This window comes from Hyaena hyaena, unplaced genomic scaffold (assembly GCF_003009895.1).
Source record: "Hyaena hyaena isolate Hyena2069 unplaced genomic scaffold, ASM300989v1 scaffold_191, whole genome shotgun sequence".
NCBI classification, from domain to species: Eukaryota; Metazoa; Chordata; class Mammalia; order Carnivora; family Hyaenidae; genus Hyaena; species Hyaena hyaena.
Window position 1 is genome coordinate 1173090 of NW_024080824.1, and position 24035 is coordinate 1197124.

The 24035-nt window shown below is 37.8% G+C and overlaps 1 protein-coding gene across 7 annotated transcripts in view; it reads right to left on the reverse strand.

The window, feature by feature from the left end:
• Window positions 1-24035, reverse strand: part of BMPR1B (bone morphogenetic protein receptor type 1B) — a 394444-nt gene that overhangs the window by 156777 nt on the left and 213632 nt on the right. The window contains exon 1 of one of the 7 annotated variants that reach the window (XM_039241285.1): window positions 5886-5906. The exons of the other annotated variants lie outside the window; for them this stretch is intronic. The gene's annotated coding sequence lies outside the window, so the exon portion shown is untranslated. Of the gene's footprint in view, window positions 1-5885; window positions 5907-24035 lie in introns of those variants that run through there. 7 annotated transcript variants of the gene reach the window in all.

Genomic DNA, 24035 nt, shown 5'->3' on the forward strand with positions numbered 1-24035 from the left:
GACTTGGCGAAAGCAGCTAAAATATAGTCTGAAAATTATATGACTCAACATATTATATAAACTACTTCTAAATTTTCAATCATGACAATTTGAATTATTTTACTTTATTTTTATGGATTAAGGATAAAATCTAAGCCATGACACTATGTAGTTTGCACGTGATATGAACAAGGTCAGCATTATCTACATATAGCGTATGTAATGTCCACAGTATGGGAGATTAGAAGCTAAATCAAGTCTGTATTTCCTATTCTTCTTGCCTAGGATAATTATAGGTTTGCTTTACTGCAAGTCTGTCTCTTGAGTAAATCAAGAGAAAAGAAAACCTTGGAAATAATCTGGTCACTTACTCATTTTACAGATGAGAAAACTGACCTTCCCCCCGCCCCCCACGCTGGTTAACTCATCCATGGTCACATGACAAGTCTGCAGCAGAGCCAAAACCAGAGTCCTTGTCTTACTGCTCACAATCTATGCTCCTTCTATTACAAGAGTGATAAATTCATTCATGTGTTCAAAATCCTATTTTCATGTGAATGTTTACTGAAAATCTTATGAGGAAGGGCAAATATTAGAGCCAGAAAAATAACCAGCATAAAACAAAAATAACCTTTTACAGTTTGACTCCCCCCAAAAAGTTATGGGCAAGAATTAACTTTCTAACAATTAAAATCCACCTTTGTTTCATCCAGTAATTATTATTTGCCCAGTAAATTAACCTATTCTCAGGAGAGGTACATAGCTGGCTGTTGGGAAGGCAAAGATAAAACATAGTTCCTACTCTCAGAGACCTTACAGTCCAATTTCAGAGAAAAACAAGCTAATTACAAAACAGTGCATTCACATGACGGTAAAGACTAGCAGAGGTGGTGAGGAGTCCTGGAGCTCGGGCACCTCAGCCCATGTGAAGGAAGGGTTTGGTGGGTAATTCCTCAATCAGGGTCTCTGCATATTATAGCAGGGGTGGGAAGCAGTGAGGCAAAGACAGAAAGAATAACACCATAAAAACAAAGAGCTGGGAAAAAACATGATACAGAACTTCAAGTAGTCTTTCTTGCTGGGGCATACCAGATGAAACAGGAAATGGTTAACTTTTTTTAAAGGATGAGGATAAAACCGATGAAAGGTTTTATATAACAGGTTTAAAAACTTGGGGTTTATACATCGTGCTAGCAGTCTTCAACTGGTTTTGCTTACAGACCTTTAAAAGACTTTTAAATTATGGAACTACTCACACATTAGCAAGTTAACATTGACAATTTTTCATCTGTGGTGATAATAGGTACCTGCACATAATTTAATTTCTACCCTGGTGAAATACGGACATTTTATCATTTAAAAAAATTTTTTAACATGTATTTATTTTTGAGAGACAGAGAGAGACAGTGTGATCAGGGGAGATGCAGAGAGAGAGAGGGAAACACAAAATCCAAAGCAGGCTCCAGGCTCTGAGTTGTCAGCACAGGCCCAATGCTGCACTTGAACCCACAAACTGTGAGATCATGACCTGAGCCGAAGTCTGACGCTTAACCGACTGAGCCACCCAGGTGCCCCAGAAATACGGACATTTTAAAGTAAAAGTTATAAGAATATTCAATGGAATCTAAATCCACAGTAATTTAATGAAACCATTATCCATTTAAATCATAAATTTATAAAATCTTCTAAAAGCTGGAAACTTTACATTACTGTTTCACTTTTTTGACTTTTATTTCAATCTCACCCACACATAGAATTTTTATGCAATATAGTTTATAATTAAAAGTCTTTTATTGTTTACCCTATCACACTTCTCTGCGAGAAAAATTTAAGGCATTAACTGAAATTTTAAAATTGTTAAGTTTTCTATGACCCCAGGGCAAGGCACCACAGTAAGGTCTGGAACAGATAAAAGTGTGCCTTTCTTTTATAAAAGAAACATTGTTATGAAGAAACCACTGCTCTTAGCCGGATCAATATTAATAAAGAGTTTACGCAGAAGCTGAAAATCTGGACAATGACTCCATTAACACCATCTATTCAAATGCTAAGTGAAGGAAACCAGTGTGAAAAGGCGATATACTTTGTGATTCCAACTATATGACATTACTCTGGACAAGGCAAAAACTACAGACAATAAAAAGATGAGTGGCCACCAGAAGTTTGGGGTGGGGTGCAGGAGGAAGCACAGGGGATTTCAGGACAGTGAAACTATTCTGGATGACATGTAACAGTAGATGCAAGGTGTTATGTATGCACTTGGCAAAACCCATGAAACTGTACAACACAAGGACAAAGCCCTCATAAAAACTATGGACTTTAGTTTAAATCTCTTCCCTGGTCTTCCTGAAGGGATGTGTTCCAGAGAAAGTATTATTATTATTCATTAAGCAATTACCATCAGTACGGGGGCTTAGAAATATTAACTACTAAAAGCAACCCTAATAGAGCAGTATGCTTTTGCCTTTTTAAATTAAAAAAAAATTTTTTTTTACATTTATTTATTTTTAGGAGACAGAGAGAGGCAGAGTTTGAATGGGGGAGGAGCAGAGAGAGAAGAAGACACAGAATCCAAAGCAGTTTCCATTCTCTGAGCAAGCTGTCAGCACAGAGCCCGACGTGGGGCTCAAACCCACGAACTGTGAGATCGTGACCTGAGCTGAAGTCGGACGCTCAGTGGACTGAGCTACCCAGGCGCCCCTACCTTTTTTGAAGATAAAGAACATGAGTTATTAAGTGGATGATCTGAAGTCCTCTAACTAATAGATAGATCTGGGGTTCACCCCAAATCTGTCTGACCAGAATCCAGTACTACATAATGCCTTTGTATCAGTCCCTTGAAGACTCAGTAGATGCTGCCCAAGTCAGGCAAGGAAGTGGACGAAGCAGGGACTTCAGAAAGTCAGAAAAGAATGAAAGAATCATATGCTGCATTTCTCTCAAGGAACTGCTAGGTATTAATACTGAGTATTATAGGGTAGCAAAAAGAAGAAATTAACAAAGTTATCAGTGGATGTCAAAGGAGAAAATTAAATAACTGTTATGTGCTATTAAGAACTTATCTTCAATTTGATGGGTAAGGAACACACAAAGAACTAAAGATGTGAAGACTCAATATTGACAAAGTGTTCTTCCCAACTTTATGGATTCAATGCAACCCCTATCAGGACAGTATTTTGTGGATATGGACAACCCAACACTAAAGTTTATATGGAGAGGCAAAAAAACCAGCATAGTCAACACCAACGTTGAAGGAGAACAAAGTTGGAGGGCTGACACCACCCACTATGAAGACTTAATATAAAGCTATAGTAATCATGACAATGTGATGTTAGAGAAAGAGCAGACAAACAGATCAATGAAAAAAAAATAGAAAACTCATAAGTAGATTCACACAAATATAGTCAACTGATCTTTGACAAAGGGTCAAAGTCAATATAATGTAGCAAAGACAGTCTTTTCAACAAATAGCACCAGAACAACTGGACATCCATGTGCAAAAAAAAAAAAAAAAAGAATCAAGACAAAGGCCTTATACCCATAACAAAAATTACCTCAGACCTAAATGTTAATGCAAAATTATAAAATTCATAGACGGTAACATAGGAGAAAATCTAGATTACTTTGAGCATGTCAGTGACTTTTAGATATAATACCAGATACAGTCCATGAAGAAAATAACTGATAAACTGGATTTCATTAAAATTTAAAACTCTCTGGGGTACCGGGGTGGCTCAGTCAGTTAAACATCTGACTGTTGGTTTTGGCTCAGGTCATGATCTCATGGTTTAGTCAGTTCAGGCCTCACATCAGGCTCTATGCTGACAGTGTGGAGCCTGCTTGGGATTCTCCCTCTCCCTCTCTCTGCCCCTACCCTGATCACGCTGTCTCTATCTCTCTCAAAATAAATAAATAAAATAAAAAATTTTTTAATAAATAAAACTAAAAACTTTATAGAAGACAATGTTAAGAGAATGTAAGACAAGCCATAGGCTAGGAGAAAATAGTTTCAAAAGACACATCTGATAAAGGACTGTTAACAAAAATTTACAAGAACTCCTAAATTCCAGTAGTAAGAAAACAAACCCATTTTTTAAAAGAAATGGCCCAAAGACCATAACAGATACCTCACTGAAGAAGATACACAGATTGCAAATAAGCATATAAAAAATATGTTCTGTACTATATGTCATCAAGGAAATGCAAATTAAAATGAGATGCCACTCTACATGTATTAGAATGCCCCAAGATCTGGAACGCTGACAACACCAAATGGAAATGAGAGTGCAGAACAAAGTGGGTTTTCATTCACTGCTGGGGAGAATGCAAAATGGCACCGCCACTCTGGCAGACAGTTTGGTGGCTTCTTATAAAACTAAACAAGCCCTTACCACAAGACCCAGCAATCCCACTCCTTGGTATTTACCCACAGGAGTTGAAAATGTACGTCCACACAAAAATCTTCACAGGATATTCTTGGAGCTTTATTTAGAATTACCAAAATGTGGAAAAAAATCAAGATGTCCTTCAGTAGACAAGTAAATGAACTGTGGTGCATCAAGACAAAGGAACACTATTCAGTGCCAAAGAGAAGTGACCTATCAAGCCATGTAAAGACAATGAGGAACCTGAAATGCCTATTACTATATACTTCTACCTATAGGACATTCTGGAAAAGGCCAAACTATGGAGACTGAAAAAGATCTACATTTGGGGGGGGGGGGGGGGGAGTAGAGGAAGGATGGATAGATGGAGCACAAAGGATTTTTAGGGAAAAAAAAAAAAAACCAAACCCTGTATGACTTTATAATGGAAGATACATGTCATTATACAAGTGTTGTTCAAGTCCAACACCAAGATTGAACTATAAACTATAGACTTTGGTATTTATGATATGTCAATGCAGGTTCATCAGTATAACAAAGGATCAGTCTGGAGGGGATTGCTATAATGGGCAAGCTTATACATGCATGGAGGCAGAGGGTATATGGAAATCCTTCTGTTCCTTCCATTTTGCTATGAAACTTATTCTTCTATTAAAAAGCCAAGTCCTGGAAAAGTCAAAGGGGGCTCCTCCCTCAGGTAGCTGGGTCTTTGCCAAGGCAGAGGTTACAGAAAAGAGAGAACTACAAAAAGAAAATGCATTTAGTCTTTGATCATGATGAACTGTGTCAGAGCCAAGTGAATACAGTCACTAAGCACTTAACTAATCTATAACATAGGAAAGATGAAGATTGTAGCAATTCGCTAACCTTCTATTCATGTTTTCCGGCTTGAAACTTTTTTTCACCATTAGCCTATTCTCAACACAGAAGCCAAAGTGGTCACTTAAAAATATCAGATAATATTCATAATCTACTCAAAACAGAATAAAAGCCCAAGTTCTTATAATGATCCATAAAGCCCTACTTGACCCGCCTCTCATTCGGCATCTGACAGCACTGCCTACAGCCTCCTCCATGTCCTCAGCTCCAACCCACTTGTTGTCCTATCGGTCCTGAAATGTGCCTCACGAGTTGCCCTTGGGGTCTTCCTATTTGCTGTCCCTACCCTGGTATGTTCTTGCAGACACCTTCAGGATGAACCCCTCCTTCAAATCTCTTTTCAAAGAGCACCTTCTCAATGACGCCTACTACCACACTATTTAAAACTGCAAGTTTCCTTCTTTATTATTTGTCATTGCTTGTCTCTTTCCAATAGAATTTAAGTTCAATAACATAGATTTCATGTGCCTAAAATGACTCTCACACAGAATAAATGCACAATAAATAGGCATTGTATAAATAACCAAAATGTCAATCTGTGAGACATATAGCAACATAAGTGGTTCCTGAAGTCAATTATTATAATTGATACTTATTATAAGTAACCCCAAATCAACATTTAAAAGGTAGGTCAAGGGGCACCTGGGTGGCTCGGTCAGTTAAGTGTCCAACTTCAGCTCACATCATGATCTCAAGGTTCATGAGTTCCAGCCCCATGTCGGGCTCTGTGCTGACAGCTCAGAGCCTGGAGCCTGCTTCAGAATCTGTGTCTCCCTCTCTCTCTGCCCCTCTCCGACTCGTGCTCTGTCTCTGTCTCTCAAAAGTAAATAAAAACATTACAAAAAGGTTTTTTAATAAATAAAAGGTAGGTCAAGGAAGAGAAGTCCATGAAGCTTGCAAAACAATAATGAATGTAAATAGAACAATGAGAAAATGAGGAAAAGGGTAAGTGAGGATGGAGTTGGGGGGGTGGCTGCCAATGTCACCTGCCATGGGAAGATCAAATATGAAAGGGAATGAAAAAGCCCATTCCATACAACATTCATAAAGGACTCAGACACTAAAGATCTCTGAATGGTACACCTTCAAAGGGCGAATTTTATGGTGTATGAATTATATTTCGGCAAAGCAGGCATGAAAAAGAAAAGAGAGCACTAGTGGCTGAGCTATCTCCATTGGAGGCAGAAAGTAAGGAAGGGAGGTGAGACATGGAATAGAAAAACTCTCTTTCAAAAACTTGGCCCTTAAGAAAAGAAAGATGAGGGTGACGATTTAACACCACAAACAAACAACTCATTACGGCATAAAAGTGAGTGTTTTGAGGTCAAGCTGACTTGAGTTTTTGTCTTTCTCAAGTTACACTGTAAGTTATACAACCTTAGTTTCTTCATTAGTAAAATGAATTTAAAATTAGTACCTGTGTTACTGGGTATCAGTATTTCATTTCTCTGCACTGTAGGACAATATTTCATTGCACAGATACACCACAGTTTACTTATCCATTCATCAGCTGGTGAACATTTGTTACTGAGCTACTATGAATAATGCTGTGAACTTTCATGCATAAGCTTCTGCATAAACATGTTTTCATATTCCTTGGATAAATACCTATAGGTAAAATTGCTAAGTAATATGGTAATTTTATATCTAACATTTTAAAGGACTCTCAAATTGTTTTCCAAAGTGGCTGCACCATTTTATATCCCCAACAGCAACGTATGAGGATTCCAATTATCTGGGTTTTTTATTACGGTAATACTTATAAATATAAAGCAGAATCTCGTTGTGGCTTTAATTTGTATTTCCCTAATGACTACTAATGTTGAGCATCTTTTCTTGTGCTTATTAGCCTTTTAGATATTTACTCTTTACTTCCAGTAAATATAATTTCAGAAAACACTAGGACCAAATAAAACTTAAAACATTATTTTCATGGGCTCACCAAAGTGTACCTGGCAGAGGCATAACAACTCACTGATTAGCTAAATAAATGAATACGCTAATAACAAATGAAAGATTAGGAATTAGAAATACTTGATTTAGTGGTATATCATTTCAGTTTTCAAACTAACTTAATTTGAATTCCTATACAGTCTGATAGAATTTTTAGTGATTAAAAGAAACTTTTTTAAAAATGCAAGTACAAAAAAAAATGTGCTAATCCTGTTTGGTATTATGATAAATACCTACATTAATATTTTTAGTTTGGTAATAGTAAAGTACTCCATCAGAAACTGGATTTATAATGCAATCATATTAATGCTTTAATGTAATGCTTCTTTGAAGACAGAGGTAAAAAATCAAAAAAATGATTAAGTAGCAAATGACTTAAAAGTATGTGTGTTGACAAACTTAATCAGATATGAATATTACAAATATATCTAACACTACACTACAAAGAGTGAGACAATTCTCAGGGGCAAATGTCTACATGGAAAATATTAGTAGTTCAAGCTTGTCTTTCAAAAAGACCTGAGGGGGGGCGCCTGGGTGGCTTAGTCAGTTAAGCGTCCGACTTTCGCTTAGGTCATGATCTCGCAGTTCGTGGGTTTGAGCCCCGCGTCGGGCTCTGTGCTGACTGCCAGATCAGAGCCTGGAGCCTGTTTCAGAGTCTGTGACTCCCTCTCTCTCTGACCCTCCCCTGCTCACACTGTCTCTCTCTCTCCTAGAAATAAATAAAAAAACATTAAAAAAAAAATCAAAAAGACCTGAGGGGATATGAGACTTTCAGTGTAAATGACTCTGAAGAAAGCAATGGACTCTACAATATGCCTAGTTAGTAGCTAACGATGGGCTGTTTTCTCCTTTACAGGCCCTACTATGAGTTCTATCACACAGAGTCACTTACCTTTAACTCTAAGGTTCTTTGTTCCCAAGTAATAAATACTTTATGCCCCCGGGACCCCACAGGAAAGTCACGTGCAAGTCTACTAAGCTTTACTGCTGCCAGTTTAAGTACTTATCCATTATTAGTTTTGAGAAGTATTGACTGCACAATTAATAAACGGGTCATTTGTTCTTTTCAACTAGAACAATGTTGTATATAAATTGAAAAGAAGAAAACTAAACAAGGAAATCAGAGCAAAGAATGCATGTCCTTTTTAACTTTCATTTGGTATCACACCGACTAAGGCTAAACTAAACTAAAACATTTTATCACTTATAAATAGAAAGTGTTTGGAAATTCATAGTGCATAGAACACATATAACCAGAATAAATAATAAAGCTCAATTATATTTCATAAAATAAGGTAATAATAAAGAGATGAAAAGCATCAGGCATATCAACTAATTTTTATACTACCATTGTTGCTAATTGGATTTATATTAAAACTATATTAATGTTTCTTCAAGCTTAATAATAGCAGCTCAGCTCATACCTATGTATCAGTATTTGTTTTTCTCTTAAAACCACATGTATATTTTTATAATACTGAAGACAATCTCAAGTGATTTTTAGCATAGTATTTGTAATATAATTTCAATAATTTTTACTTTTAAAAAGTATACAGTTCTTAAAATCATTTCCTTAATATTTACTTCGTAAGATAAAGAATTAATTCACATTAAGTCAAAGTTTTCTACTATCACTCCAAAATGGAAACTATTTTAAGAATAAGAATGTCAATAAGAATCATGATGATGAGAATTTTTAATTCCATTATCTCTGAATTGTTCTAATATCCAAATGACAGATGATTACCCCACATCTGAAACAATGGTTTTTCTTTCATCTTAAAGATGTAGATGACCTCTCGATATTCATAGTTTATTCAAGAACAACCCATTCAGGGACCTTTTCATTCATGCAAATACCCATAACTATCAACATAATATTAATGTAATAGAACACTTATTTCTGGAAAAAATTACAGTATATTTTGTTGGGCAGTGGAAATGTAATCTCAAGAAAGCATGAAGTGTCTCAGCAAGGAAGGAGGAGTTATAAAGGTGGTCCTGCAATCACCCACACCAGAGGGATCAGCTGAACGGAGAGAGGAGGAATGGGGTAGGCATCCCATACAACAAGCTACTGCCATACATCCCTTAGGATGGAAAGGGAAAAATCCCGGCCAGGAAGGACTCAAAAAACCTCACTCAATGGAGAGGGAACCAGCTATCAATCACAATTTAGCTGACCTTTTTTATTATTCATTAATCATATGGCAATAGCCTATAAAAATATCACTGAATGATTAAATTCAACAGGAAATGAAAATAGGCATGCACATGAAGTCTGATCATCCATACAAGAAAAGAAAAACAACACTGGTTTATTTTATTGCTCTATGATGAATCTGCTTTCATATGAAAGATATAAACTGGGAAACGAAGGAATATAATTATTCATGTTAAGGCCACATTTTTTCTAATCAAAATGTATTTCAAAAAAATAAGAGAAAACAGAAAGAAAACCATAAAGCAAACTAATTTTAAACAAGAAATGAATGTGGAAAAAAGACAGCCTTTTTAACAGATGGTGTTGGGAGAACTGGACAGCAACATGCAGAAGAATGAAACTAGATCATTTTCTCACACCATGCACAAAAATAAACTCAAAATGGATAAAGGACCTGAACGTGAGACAGGAAACTATCAACACCCTAGAGGAGAAAGCAGGAAACAACCTCCTTGACCTCCACCGCAGCAACTTCTTACTTGACACATCCCCAAAAGCAAGGGAATCGAGAGCAAAAATAAACTGTTGGGACCTCATCAAGATTAAAAGCTTCTGCACAGCCAAGGAAACAACCCAGAAAATTAATAGGCAACCAACGGAATGGGAAAAGATAGTTGCAAATGACATATCAGATAAAGGGTTAATATCCAGAATCTATAAGGAACTCACCAAACTCCACGCCCGAAAAACAAACAACCCAGTGAAGAAATGGGCAGAAGACATGAACAGACACTTCTCCAAAGAGGACATCCAGATGGCCAACAGACACATGAAACGATGCTCAGCATCCCTCCTCATCAGGGAAATACAAATCAAAACCACACTGAGATACCACCTCACGCCAGTCAGAGTGGCTAAAATGAGCAAATCAGAGAACTCTAGATGCTGGCGAGGATGTGGAGAAACGGGCACCCTCCTGCACTGTTGGTGGGAATGTAAACTGGTACAGCCCCTCTGGAAAACAGTGTGGAGGTTCCTCAGGAAACTAACAATAGAACTCCCTTATGACCCAGCAATAGCACTGCTAGGAATTTACCCAAGGGATACAGAAATGCTGAGGCATAGGAGCACATGTACCCCAATGTTCATAGCAGCACTCTCCACAATAGCTAAAACATGGAAAGAGCCTAAGTGTCCATCAACAGATGAATGGATCAAGAAGATGTGGTTTATCTATACCATGGAATACTACATGGCAATGAGAAACAATGAAATCTGGCCATGTGTAGCAACATGGATGGACCTTGAGGGTGTTATGCTGAGCGAAATAAGTCAGGCAGAGAAGGACAAATACCATATGTTTGCACGTATAGGAGGATTAGGAGGAACTTGACGGAGGACCAAGGGGGAGAAGAAGGGCGGAAATGGTGGGGGAAAGGGAGAGAGGCAAACCATGAGAGACTCTTGAATGCTGACAAAAACTGAGGACTGATGGATGTGGGGGGGAGGGGGGGATGGGCATGAAGGAGGGCACTTTGGGGATGAGCACTGAGTGTTATGTAGAAACTAATTTGACAATAAACTATTTGTAAAAAAAAAGAAAAAAAAGAAAAAAAAAACAAGAAATGAATGAGGTATCTCCTACTCTGGTGTGAGTCATATAAAATATGGTTGTTTCTGTTGGCTGTCCTGCTTGATGGGATCTGAAATTTCCTTAAACGTGGTATCAAAAATAACTAAGGAGTAAAGCAGAATAAAAAAAACTAAAAATGAAAAAAATCTTAATTTTACTTCTGAATTTTGGTGGATCTGAATATTATCATATACTTTTTTAATTTTTTGCATTTATTTATTTATTTAGAGAGATACAGTGTGAGTAGGGGCACGGGCAGAGAAAGAGGGAGAAGAGAGAATCCCAAGCAGGCTCTGCACCCATCAGCACAGAGCCTGACACCGGGGCAAACACATGAAACTGTGAGATCATGACCTGAGCTGAAACAGAGAGTCAGATGCTTACCCAACTGAGTCACCCAGGTTTCCCTACTTCTGAGAAAGAATTAAATTGTACTTTCAGCTGGACTGAAGCAGTCTGTCCAGTTTTTGTCAGCTCTCATTTTATTAAACTACTGTGAAGCAGGTGAAAACTGCACAGGAGTGCACTTTGAGGTGGTTTTTCCACTTCCTCTAATTTGCTTCCTTCTGGGTATTCAGCCTATGCTGACCGAGAATAGGTTTGGAACTGACCTGAGGATAGGTGGATGATAAAACTAGAAAAGGTAATGGAGAGCCTGGGTGGCTCAGTCGGTTAGGCATCTGACTTCAGCTCAGGTCATGATCTCACAGTTCGTAGGTTTGAGCCCCATGTCAGGCTCTGTACTGACAACTTGGAGCCTGGAGCCTGCTTTAGATTCTGGGTCTCCCTCTCTCTCTGACCCTCCCCCACTTACACTCTGTCTCTCTCTCACTCTCAGAAATAAAAACATTAAAAAACTTTTTAAAAGTAAAAAGAATATCCTTATACTTTTCTTTCCATTACCCAATAAAGAGATGAAATAATGTTAACTAACAGGACATCGATTTAATAATCAGCCTTACATTTTTGTTTTGTAATTAATTGTACTGAACCACTGAATCAAAGCAATTCCTTCATATAAATATTTGTGCTTAGAAAATCATATACAAACTGCTACTAATACCTGATGCTTAAGTAACTCAGTGGAGAACATAAAGGAGAGCAAACGAGCATCAAAGCATGTCCTCAGGATCAAGGGATCCATGCTGATGAAGTAAAACCTCTCTTACTGTCCAACTCTTAATGGTATATACGAATCTTAACAACTCATATTTATGTAGCACTTCAGGGTTTTTTTTTACTTTTCTTGTTATTCTTTTTTTTTAGAGAGAGAGAGAGAGGGCACACACATGCACATGCGACAGTGGGGGAGGGTTGGGAGGAGAAAGAGAGAGAGAGAGAGGGAGGGAGAGAGGGGGCAGGGGGGAGGGAGAGAGAGAGAGAGAGAGAGAGAGAGAGAGAGAGGGAGTCATAAGCAGGCTCCATGCCTGCAATGGAGCCAAACATAGGGCTTGATCCCATGACCCTGGGATCCTAACCTGAGCTGAAATCAAGAGTCAGTCGCTCAACCAATTACACCATGCAGGTGCCCCAGCACTTCAGGTTTTTAACAAGTGTTTTCATAGGTTATCTCATTTGTTCATTAGGACGAGCCAATCAGAAAGTATCCCTACTTTACATATAAGGAACCTAAGTGCAAAGCAGGTAAAGGAAGGGTCCAACACGTCAAAGTTTGAAAGAAGTATATACAGAAACTGAATTTGGGTCTTTTCACATTTAATCTTTGACCCTTACTACACTTTCCAATAATACCAGAGGGGCCATATCTTAGTAGAAATTACTTTTCCGTTGAAAAAAAATATTAATTCCTAGAGGAAAGACTGAAGTCTTCCAGTTTGGGGCATATATATTTTTGTTGATAATGGCAAACACACACATACACAGTACATACACAGTATGACAGTCGTCCAAACTTAAAATTTGAAAATTCCACTTAGCTCTCCCCCAATTCCATTTAGTTACTAAAACTCAAGACTATTTGTTTTCTTAATTGTTTTTTGCAGATTTTTATTCAAATTCTAGTTAGTTAACATACAGTGCAATATTAGTTTCAGGGCTAGAACTCCATGACCCATTACTTACATGTAACACCCAGTGCTCATCGCAAGCACCCTCCTTAATACCTATTTAGCTGACCCCCTGCTGCCTCCCTCCTTCCATTAACCTGTTTGTCGCTGTAGTTAAGTCTCTTATGGTTTGTTTTCCTCCCTTTTTTCCCTTCCTCTATGAAGGGCCCATCTTTGAAATCTCTCTCGTCTGTCCTCCCTTTTCCCTTCCCTTTGTTCCTACCAAAATTCAGATTTAACTTTTATATAACCTTAAATATTAAAACCTAGTGCTGTCCCCACTCTCCTTTCTCCTCCAACAACCTTCTGCACTGCCATGAAAAAGTCAACATGCACTCTTGCCAACAACAGAGGGTTTGAACTTCTCAGCACTGAATACAGTAGTCTCTGCCGTCTCCACCTAACCTTACCTTTTAGGTTTCATTTCTCCTGCGCCCACAACACAAACCCTGTGGAACACTCTCTTAGTACACCAAACCGAATGCTCACTCACTGAAAACGCTATGTGTGTACTTCCACACTTCCATGTCTTTTCGTGGAATGACATCTAAATCTTTATCTCTATGAAATAACACTTAAGCTGGTGAAGACCTGGATCTGACGATGTGGGAATTCAGATTAAGAGGAAAATTTGGGGGGCCGCCTGGGTGGCTTAGTCGGTTAAGCATCCGACTTTCGCTTAGGTCATGATCTCGCGGTTCGTGGGTTCGAGCCCCATGTCGGGCTCTGTGCTGACTGCCAGCTCAGAGCCTGGAGCCTGTTTCAGTCTGTGTCTCCCTCTCTCTCTGACCCTCCCCTGCTCACGCTGTCTCTCTCTATCCTAGAAATAAAACATTAAAAAATTTAAAAGAGGAAAATTTGGGGGCACCCAAGTTGGGGGCTCAGTCAGTTAAGCATCCTACTCTTGATGTGGGCTCAGGTCATGACTTCAGGATCGTATGATCAAGCCCTGTGTCAGGCTCTACGCTGGGTGTAGAGCCTGCTTAAGATTCTCTTTAAAAAATATAAAATAAAATAATAAATAAAAGGAAAACTTCTGTGCATGCTATGACTCTGATATTAAGGCTCCTTGCTCTCTTTGTCTGTTGTGTCTCCTTCCTAAAGATATGACAGATTTCTTGGTTTGCACCTGGTAGTGCTGAAAATATAAGGGAAAGCACATACCAGTTCCCAAGCGGCGAGCTAGTAAGGTCGGGATACATTGTGCATTTCAGGGTGATTTGGGGGGACCTAATCAGCATTTATGTCCTGAGTATTCACTCCTCTTTCCCCATCTTATCTCCCTTGTGACAGAAAATGAGGCAATAAATGATTCCACAATATTAATGATAATATATTCATTTCAATGACATGACTGTCCTTTTGAAAGACCTACGAATCTAGCTTTCAGGGAAACTATGCATAGTAGTTGTGTAGAGATTTGAAGAAGGATACAACCTGAGAAAGCAATCCGAAGGAGTATTTATGTGCTAAAATAGTGGCAGTAGTATCCACGGAACTAACAGGGCCTCTATGCAGAGAATTTTAAATATTTATATGCCCAAAGATTGCTGCATTTTCTTTTGGGCAGAATAACAAAGTTCAAAGTACACTGATGAAAGTTATCAGTGGGTTTACTGGCAATCAATACCAATTAAAAGCTACATTTTCTAAAATGTATATCAGGTGTTACTGGAAAATGCATCCATTTCAATAGCAGCCACTGAAAAAAAGTTTATCAAAAAGGGTAAATAATGTATAAAAAGTCCCAAGTGAGCGCTGAAAACTTTGTTCAGATGACAAGCCACATATCAGTTGGAAGCCAGTGCACAGACTTATTGGCACCAACGATATTTTCTTAATTTCCTAAGTGTACATAACATCACACCACCCAGATGGCCTAGAATACCCTTATTTATTGCTTTATTCTATTAAAGACTACTTCAACTTACTTATATTGCTGACAAATCCATTTATAATTTTAATTAGCAATTCTAATGGTTCTTATGCAATATTTAATATGTATATATGCTTTCATTCAACAAAGCAGTTACTGAGGACCTGTTATGGGTTTCACACTATAGACACAATCCTTAGTCTCAGACAGGCTAGAAGCTAATGATGGCAGAGAGACCAGTGAATGGCAATGACTGTGAAATAAACAAGCCAAGCACAGAAAACCTAACCCTTCCTGGAGACTGAGCTCAGAGAAGGCACCTGGAGGAAGAAATCATATCTGAATTCTTAAAAGAAATTGGTGGCTCAGTCAGTTGGGTATCTGACTTTGGCTCAGGTCATGATCTCGTGGTTCATGAGTTTGAGCCCTGCATCGGGCTCTGTGCTGACAGCTAGAAGCCTGGAGCTTGCTTTGGATTATGTGTCTCTCTCTCTCTCTCTGCCTCATTCTCACTCTCTCACTCTCTCTCTCAAAAATAAGTAAACATTAAGAATGTTAAAAAAAATAAAAAGTAAATAAAAATTAAATTATTTGAAAATTAGTTATTTTGGAAATGCCTAATATATGCATTTTGTGCACCCTCCCTATAAATTCTAGAATACATTTGCTTATATTTTGTGAATAACTTATCTCATGAGAGGAAACCACATACACAAACATTTGAAACAGTATCTGAATTTTGCTGACATTATTTCTGACGATCTGTAACACTGACCATGGGATTCTTCTAGTGAAGCTCACATGAGCACTTGATCCAATCTGCTGTAAATGGTGCATCATTTTGTGGCACGTAATTCTGTAAGAGTTCACCTACTAGAGCTGCACTAAGAAATAATCTTTAAGGATAAATGGGGTTGATTCACCAGCACCACTGCGACCAGAGAAACTCATCATAGATTAAAATATTTAGATACATTGATCAGATACAGATGACATTTCTTTTGTTCAAATAAACACACCAGAAAACCTTTTGCTGAACTGCACTGAGTAGAAAATAAAGCCCCTAATGGTAGTAAAACGTTTCATTTCCCAACTCTTAAGGTCAATTTAAATTCTTATTTTTTTAATAATAACTGTGCATGAATTAAGGAACCTAAATTAAACTGTAAAAAAAGCAAAAACAATCAAGTCCCGGTCACATTCCAGGAAAGCAAACCAACCAACTAAAAACTGATTGAACTATCATGTGGTGCCACAGTCCTAAGATTTCCACTGATATAGCTTCCATTCCTCCAGCTGCAAATAGGCTAACCAGCCGAAGGAGTTTTACTTAAAAATTCAACCGCTCCACAGAAGATAAACTTGGGATATTCCTTTATTATCTACCCAAAACAAAATTTCATCAGAATTGCACATGGGGAAAAAGAGCACGTATGTAAATATTATACTACCCCCAATTTTCCCTAAGGGACAAATTTTCTGCACAGTCTATTTGTCATGGAATTCACAGCATGTAAGTAAAAAGGGTTGACAACTTTACTCAAACTTGTCTTCAGGAAGCTCTATCTGATAAAGCCAGCCAAGGTAATCTCTCTATCTCAAAACAGCCTTTGTGTTCTTTCTGTACCTTTATGAAAACCCATAGCAATCCAACTTGTATTTCAAACTTGTTTCCCTTTTCTTATAGATAGTACCTTAACTGAAATCAGGAGCTATAATTTATGCATTTTTGCATATTCACAAAACCTTTGTGGGGTTAAACAAACATCTAATTAAGAAATGAAAAATGAAAACTTATCAACCTTCAAGGTTGAAGATGAGACAGAGCAGCTCAGTGCTGGTATGACCTTCTGCAAATAGGCATCACCACTTCCAAGCCCTGAATACTATTCTCTCCTTTCTTGGTAAACTAAAGAGAAGTGAAAATTACGTGAAAATGTGAAATGAGAGGTGCCATTATGCTCCAAAACAAGAAAGGAGGATCAAGGAGAAGGAGGATTTGATGATTAAAGACTGCAGATTCAAATGAAAAATAAAATAGGACCATATATCCATTCAATCACTTGTTCCTTCAGTAAACAATTTTGAATGCCTACATATTCCAGGCACCTATAACATACAAAAGTAAGTGAAACGCAACTCCTGCCTCCAAGTAGCACACAGGTAAATGCTATAATGCACAGTCATAAATGCAATGCGAGAGCTATGCATAAGTGATAGATATAAGCACCTCATTCAATGGGAGGGAAAGGTGGTAGTGAAACTAAGCTTATATATATATCAACACAGGGCTCAAACCCACAAACTGTGAGATTGTGATCTGAGCCAAAGTTGGACGCTTAAATCACGGGGCCACTCAGGCACCCTGATACTGGAACTAAGTCTTTTTTTTTTTCATATATATATATATTTTTGAAAGGAATCTGTTCTTTTTTTTTTTTAATGTTTTTTATTTATTTGTGAGAAAGGGAGAGACAGCATGAGAAGGAAAGGGTCAGAGAGCGATGGAGACACAGAATCTGAAGCAGGCTAGCTGTCAGCACAGAGCCCGACGTGGGGCTCGAATCCATGAACTGTGAGATCATGATCTGAGCCAAAGTCGGGCGCTTAACCAACTGAGCCACCTGGGCGACCCTAGTGGAACTAAGTCTTAACAGGGTGAGTAGAAATTAATCTAGGGTAAGAGGCAAAAGGAGATCCATTCCAGAAAGAGGCAGAACAAAGGCATAAAAAACAAATAAATAGAACATTTTAATTCCTACATAAAGTGAATGACAAGTTCAATTTCATGAATAAACACACTAAATAAGCTGTTAGTACCTTTCACAGCAAAATTAAAATGCTAAATGAACTAAACAGAGATAATCTGAAAATATTTTTTTTCAAAATCTAACATTCCAATTATCTACTCACTTCATGTAACTTTTGTTACTTTATGATCCGGTTTTCAAATTATTTTGTCATTTATCACTTTTACAGGCTTACATGTACTTATGATCTAATTTTCCTTCATTCCAAAGACAGTTCAATAGTCTTAAAATTAGGTTATAATTAAATGAACAAGCCTACTGCCAATTTCACTAAGCTGCTTGCTGGAAATCAGAATGTATCACAGAGAAACTTCCCTGAAGGCGAACTGTTGAGGCAAAATTATGACTATGACATGAATAAACAATCCTATGTTGGAACTTATTACACTATAGCTACACTTTGCATATATTTTAAAGCATCATTCAAATTGTGGTTAATAATTCACTAAGTAGCACTGCCTTCAATGTGGTAGTGACTGAATTTTCATCATCAGTGGGCCAGGCTGATTTCTAAAAAGTGATGTACTCTCCTAGGTACAATAATTGCAGTAAACTGTGATGATCCATTCTGGTATTTTTCCTTTCATTTTATATCACCTTTGATCCTTTTAAAAAAGGGCCAAATGGAGCCTCGTCCCTGAGAGCCCTGTGAAGATACAGTCGTGTTTCACCTAGGCAGTGGTTTTCTGGTCACTGGCTTTCACAGGCTGCTGCATGCCTGGCGCTCCCACAAAACCCAGCTGAATAGCGTGGTTGCTGAAAGCAGAGGAGAAACTGAAGTGAAAAGATGCAGTGAGCAGGGGCCAGCACAGGCAAAAAAAAAATATCCGAAACAGTCGAAAGTTTTGCGAAGCACACAGGGTTCGCTGATATAGTGACACAGGACACACGGAGCGGCTGTGGCCACCAAGAAAGGAGATGCTAGCGGCTGCACACTCATCACCTTTCATGAAGCCTTCGCTCTTCAGAGTCGTGAAGCTCAACCATATGGTTCTTGATATGTTCAAAGATTCATTTTAAGAATCACTAGGAAAATCTGTCAGTACTTACGCAGAGCTCGATTTTAGGAAGAGATGGCATTTCTTTTCATTTTCACAGAACATTTTTCCCTCTTTTCCTACAAAAACACGGTTTCAATCACTGGCCAGTTAAAACTATTAGCATTCATTAAATTTGCATGTTTGAGAACTCGATATAACCTAAAACATGTACCACCCACAATCCTAATTTTGGCCTAGCCAAGAGAAAAACATCAAATTTAGAATCCCATTACATGCTACCGCTTGAAATTCACTGAATGTTTCATTAGTAAAACTAGAAGATGGATGCAAGGATGTGCAGCTCAAGTGGTTTTTTTTTTCCTTTTTAACACAAAAGGTTCTATCTACATCTCTAACAACATATATATTCACACTCTTTATCTTTAGAATTCACCTATAAAGACTAGATACAAAGGAGTGTGGTAAATTTTATTTTCTAAAAATGACCACATATCGCCCGCTACAAATGCTCTTCTAACATCCATTTGAGAGGTGAGGTCTAAATTCTCTCTCCTTAAATCTAGATAAGCTCATGATCATGGTAGAGTGACCCTCTGTGCTTCAAGACCAGCTGATAAAATGTGATTCAGCTCCCCCTAACTCAAAAGAATCTGGGTTCTTGAAGTCTTTTGTTGCTGTTTCCGCAGTCTCACCATGCAGAGGACACAGTGCTCTAAAAGAAAGAGCCAAGTTCCCCACAGAAATCAGAGAGGCCTGGAGACCGTGTGAACACAGTTAGGCCTGGACAGCTCCTAGCTGCTTCAGCCTCCCGCTGCCCCTGCTCCAGACACCATCTGCCTGCAAATGCATGAAACATTCCGTGCCAGAACCACCTAGTGGAGCTCTGCCCCAAAGCCTAGCACACACACACCAGGCCAGACAGGTAAGAACACGGTTTCTGCGGTGTTAAGTCACAAAGTTATAGTTATTTTTAAAACAACATATAAGTGGAGCACACTTTGATATCAGATGTGAAGTGAGATAATTAAAAAATTGAATAAACCCAGGGGTACCTGGGTAGCTCAGTTGGTTGAGAGTCTGACTCTTGGTTTTGACTCAGGTCACGAACTCACAATTCTGGGAGTTCAAGCCCCGCAGCGCGGAGCCTGCTTGGGATTCTCTGTCTCCTTTCTCTGCCCCTCCCCGACTCATTCTGTCTGTCTCCAAAATAATAAACAAACACTTTAAAAATTTTAAATAAACCCAAACATCTGGTATTGATCTTTGGACCAGACAGTAGATGGGAACCTGAAGGAGACTATTAGTGGAAGACTGATAGGCCTCAGAGTGAAACTGTGAGAGCTCCAGGGAAACTAGGGTTTGTTTTGGGGAGAGGCAGAAAAGGAGACTCTTGTTACATGGCTGCAGTACATTTAGCAATATCATTGCCCACAGTGATGTGGAAAATAAAAAATGCACCTAACGATATCCAAAGATCTAGCTGAGGAGATTTCAAGCAGAATACTGAAAAAAAAAAACACCTGCCTTCCTTTTGCTACTGAGGATAAGATGCACAAAGAGAACGGTGAGTTAATTTTTTTTTTTTTGCTTTTCTGCAAAATTTGGAAGGAATATAAAGAGACAGGATTTGCTAGGTTTCCAAAATAAAACTGTTTTTCATTCCCTATTGCTTCAGAGAGCAAGAGAGTCTCAAACTAATAGCAAAGCTCAGGGAAAGGCAAAATGCAGGTATAGTCAGAAAGATCTGGTCCACAAATAAAGGTAAGTGTGTGATTAAAAGTACTCTTTAATAACACCTTGGGAATATTAGGTGGTGCCTTGTATATATATATATATTTTCCTTATACAGAAAAAAGGCCTTCTAAGGATCTTTCAGGCATATGTAGCCAACTCTCTGATGAGCAACAGGACACAGGGAATCTTAAGGATGTTTATCCAACTGCAACCTCATAGGGAATCCCTGATAAAGGATTTTATATGCAAAATTTTACAGGTGTGGCTTTTGCTAACAGTGGATCATTTTTCTTTTTTGTGACTTTATTTCAATTCTAGTTAATTAACATACAGTGTAATATTAGTACTCATACTCAGGAGCAGAGTTTTGTAACTCTTCACTTACATACAATGCCCAGTGCTCATCACAAGTGCCTCCTTAATACCCATCACCCATCTAGCCCATTCCCCCCACCCACCTCATTTTGTTCTCTATAGTTAAGAAGCTGTTTTATGGGTTGCCTCTCCTCTTCCCCCATGTTCAGAAGTTTCATTTCTTAAATTTCACATAGGAGTGAAATCATATAGTATGTCCTTCTCTTATTTCACTTAGTGTAATACACTCTAGCTCCATCCATGTCATTGCAAATGGCAAGATTCATTCTTTTATGACTGAATATTATTCCACTGTATGTACGTACCACCTCTTCTTTATCCATTTACCAATCAATGGACATTTGGGCTCCTTCCATAATTTGGCTATTGCTGGGTGTACAGGGGTGCAGGGGCACCTGGGTGGCTCAGTCAGATAAGCATCCAACTCTTGACTTCAGCTCAGGTCATAAACTCACAGGTTTTTTTCTTTTTATACTGAGACACCATAAGGAAAAGTCATAAATTCAAAATTTAATTCAGCAAGTGAATTCTGAATAATCTTGAAAGAGTAGTAATTGTCAGTTATAAAACTGATACTTATTTAGCAGCAACTATGACCTGGGTTTTATGAAAATGATTTCACTATACTACTTCTAATACTTATTTTTATTTTTAAATTTTTTTAATGTTTATTTGTTTTGGGAGGGAGAGAAGCAGAGGTGAGCAGGGGAGAGGCAGAGAGAATAGGAGACACAGAATCGGAAGCAGGCTCCAGGCTCTGAGCTGTCAGCACAGAGCCCAACGCGGGGCTTGAACTCATGAACTGTGAAATCATAACCTTAGCCGAACTCAGACGTTTAAATGACTGAGCCACCCAGTGCCCCATTACTTCTAATATTTAAATACTTTGAGGTCATCATGATTCCCTATCTTCTAAATGGTAAAACTAAATAATGTAAAGTCACAAATCCAAAAATAATTATGCCTAGAATTGAAATCTGCATATGTCTGACTCCAAAATCTGGCTCCTTCTACTATGTCCTTATACCCAAAGATAATTACATTTATTATTACAAGGAAATAGAAGAAACCTAAGAGGCCAGTGATGTAATATGAATTATTGAAAGTATATTTTCAGGGGAGCCTATGTGGCCTAGTCAATTGAGCATCTGACTTCGGCTTAGGTCATGATCTCATGGTTCATGAGTTCAAGCCCCGCATTGGGTTCTGTGATGACAGCTCAGAGCCTGAACCCTGCTTCAGATTCTGTATCTCCCTCTCTCTCTGCCCCTCCCCTGTTCACATTCTGTCTGTCTCTCTCTCTCAAAATAAATAAACATTTTTTAAAAATTCAATAAAAATATAAAGTATATTTTTAAACAAAATTTAGTAACTTGAGACATGCTCAAGGTATAGTACCAAAAAGCTAATAAGCTAATGTAAACATTTATGTAATACATTTATTATGAATATGCATGTATGTGTAAATGTGGAATAAGTAATGGAAATGGACTCAATATGTTATTTGTGGTCATCTGAGGTGATGGATAATGAATAGATCTATTTTCTTCTTTTTACTGTCTACATTTCCCAAATATTCTTACAATGTGAAGATACTATTTTTTATTTTCAAAAAGATAACAGTTACCTTTTTAAGGAAAAAGCAAACAAGCAACTTATCTAAAGTTGCAGCAAGAAAAGACATTAAATACAAATGTTTTAAGTGGACCTAATTCTTCCCAAAGTATGTTGTAAAGAGGACTCAAAATTTCTTCAAAGACTTCATGCTATCCATAACTTGAATGATGGTTTTCTAGTACTTTATTACTTATTGCAGGAGAAAAAAAGGCAGAGTTTTAAAGAGTTAATGGAACACTGTACATACTATATTTCACAGTGATACTGTTAATTTGAATACTTCCTTTAATTTCTTAAATAATTCTGAGAATAAATTTATAATTACTGATCACCAAACTATTAATATAAATACAATGCAATGTCAAAGAAAATCAAATGATCTTAAAATCATTTACGGGGTGCCTGGGTGGCTCAGTCGGTTAAGCGTCCAACTTCGGCTCAGGTCATAATCTCACAGTTCATGGGTTCGTCGGGCTCTGTGCTGACAGCTAGCTCAGAGCCCGGAGCCTGCTTCAGATTCTGTGTCTCCCCCTCTCTGACCCTCCCTTGCTCACGTTGTCTCTCTGTCTATCTGTCTCTCTCTCTCTCTCAGAAATAAATTTAAAAAACATTTAAAAATTAAAAAAAAATCATTTAAGAACCTTATGTTTTTATTGTTATTTTTAAATAGGAACATACTCTGCTTCCTTTATTTATAGCACATTTGTCTAGGACATGAACTATTTTAAGTACAAAACCTATCTACATTAATTTAAAATTACAAGGTTTTAGGGGAGATTGTGTCCTGGCATACAATTTTATGGTAGCAAGTGTTTTTAATTAGATTAGATTTTATTGCTAATAAAATTTATGGTAGTCTCATTACTAGAATTTACATAAAAAGTTATTAGAGGCCTTGAAAACTTGAATTTTGTTGGATTAAACAATCCAAAATATTCCACAACATTAAATATTGAAAGCAGTAAGTCTATTGATAAATAAGCAATCAGAGAAAAATGGTAATGAAATCTGATCTTCATGGTGCAAGGCTCCATTAGACTTTCTGCTCAGTAGAGATGAAGCTGATGCCTGCAGTTGAGAGGAGTGTCTGAATTAAATTAGAACAATACATGCTTATCCATCATGCTTTGTCATGTGAAACTTAACACTGCAGTTAACTGACACATAGGATGGAGCAGAGGGCTACACTGTTTTTCCCTAAATTGACAAGCAGAATAATAAACTACCTTGGTAAGATTTAGATTTTAGTAGTGACTAATTCGATTACATGTTGAGTCAAAATACCAGTGTGATCACTCTAGTTGACCAACAGTCAAATAATTTTTTTACTTACATCAAAAAACCTTTCTGAAACACATCCATCCCTAAGGGGAAAACAGTTATTTTTATTTATCATATTCCATGGTCCAGTTCTCTCTCTCCACAAGCACTCAAACTAAGGCCCGGAGGGCTTTGGTGACTTTCCACAAAGTCACTCAGTGATCAGAGCTACCAATAGTTTCTCCAAAATCTGACAACTCTGCACAGTTTCTCCGACAACTTTTTAAAGTTCCTCACCTC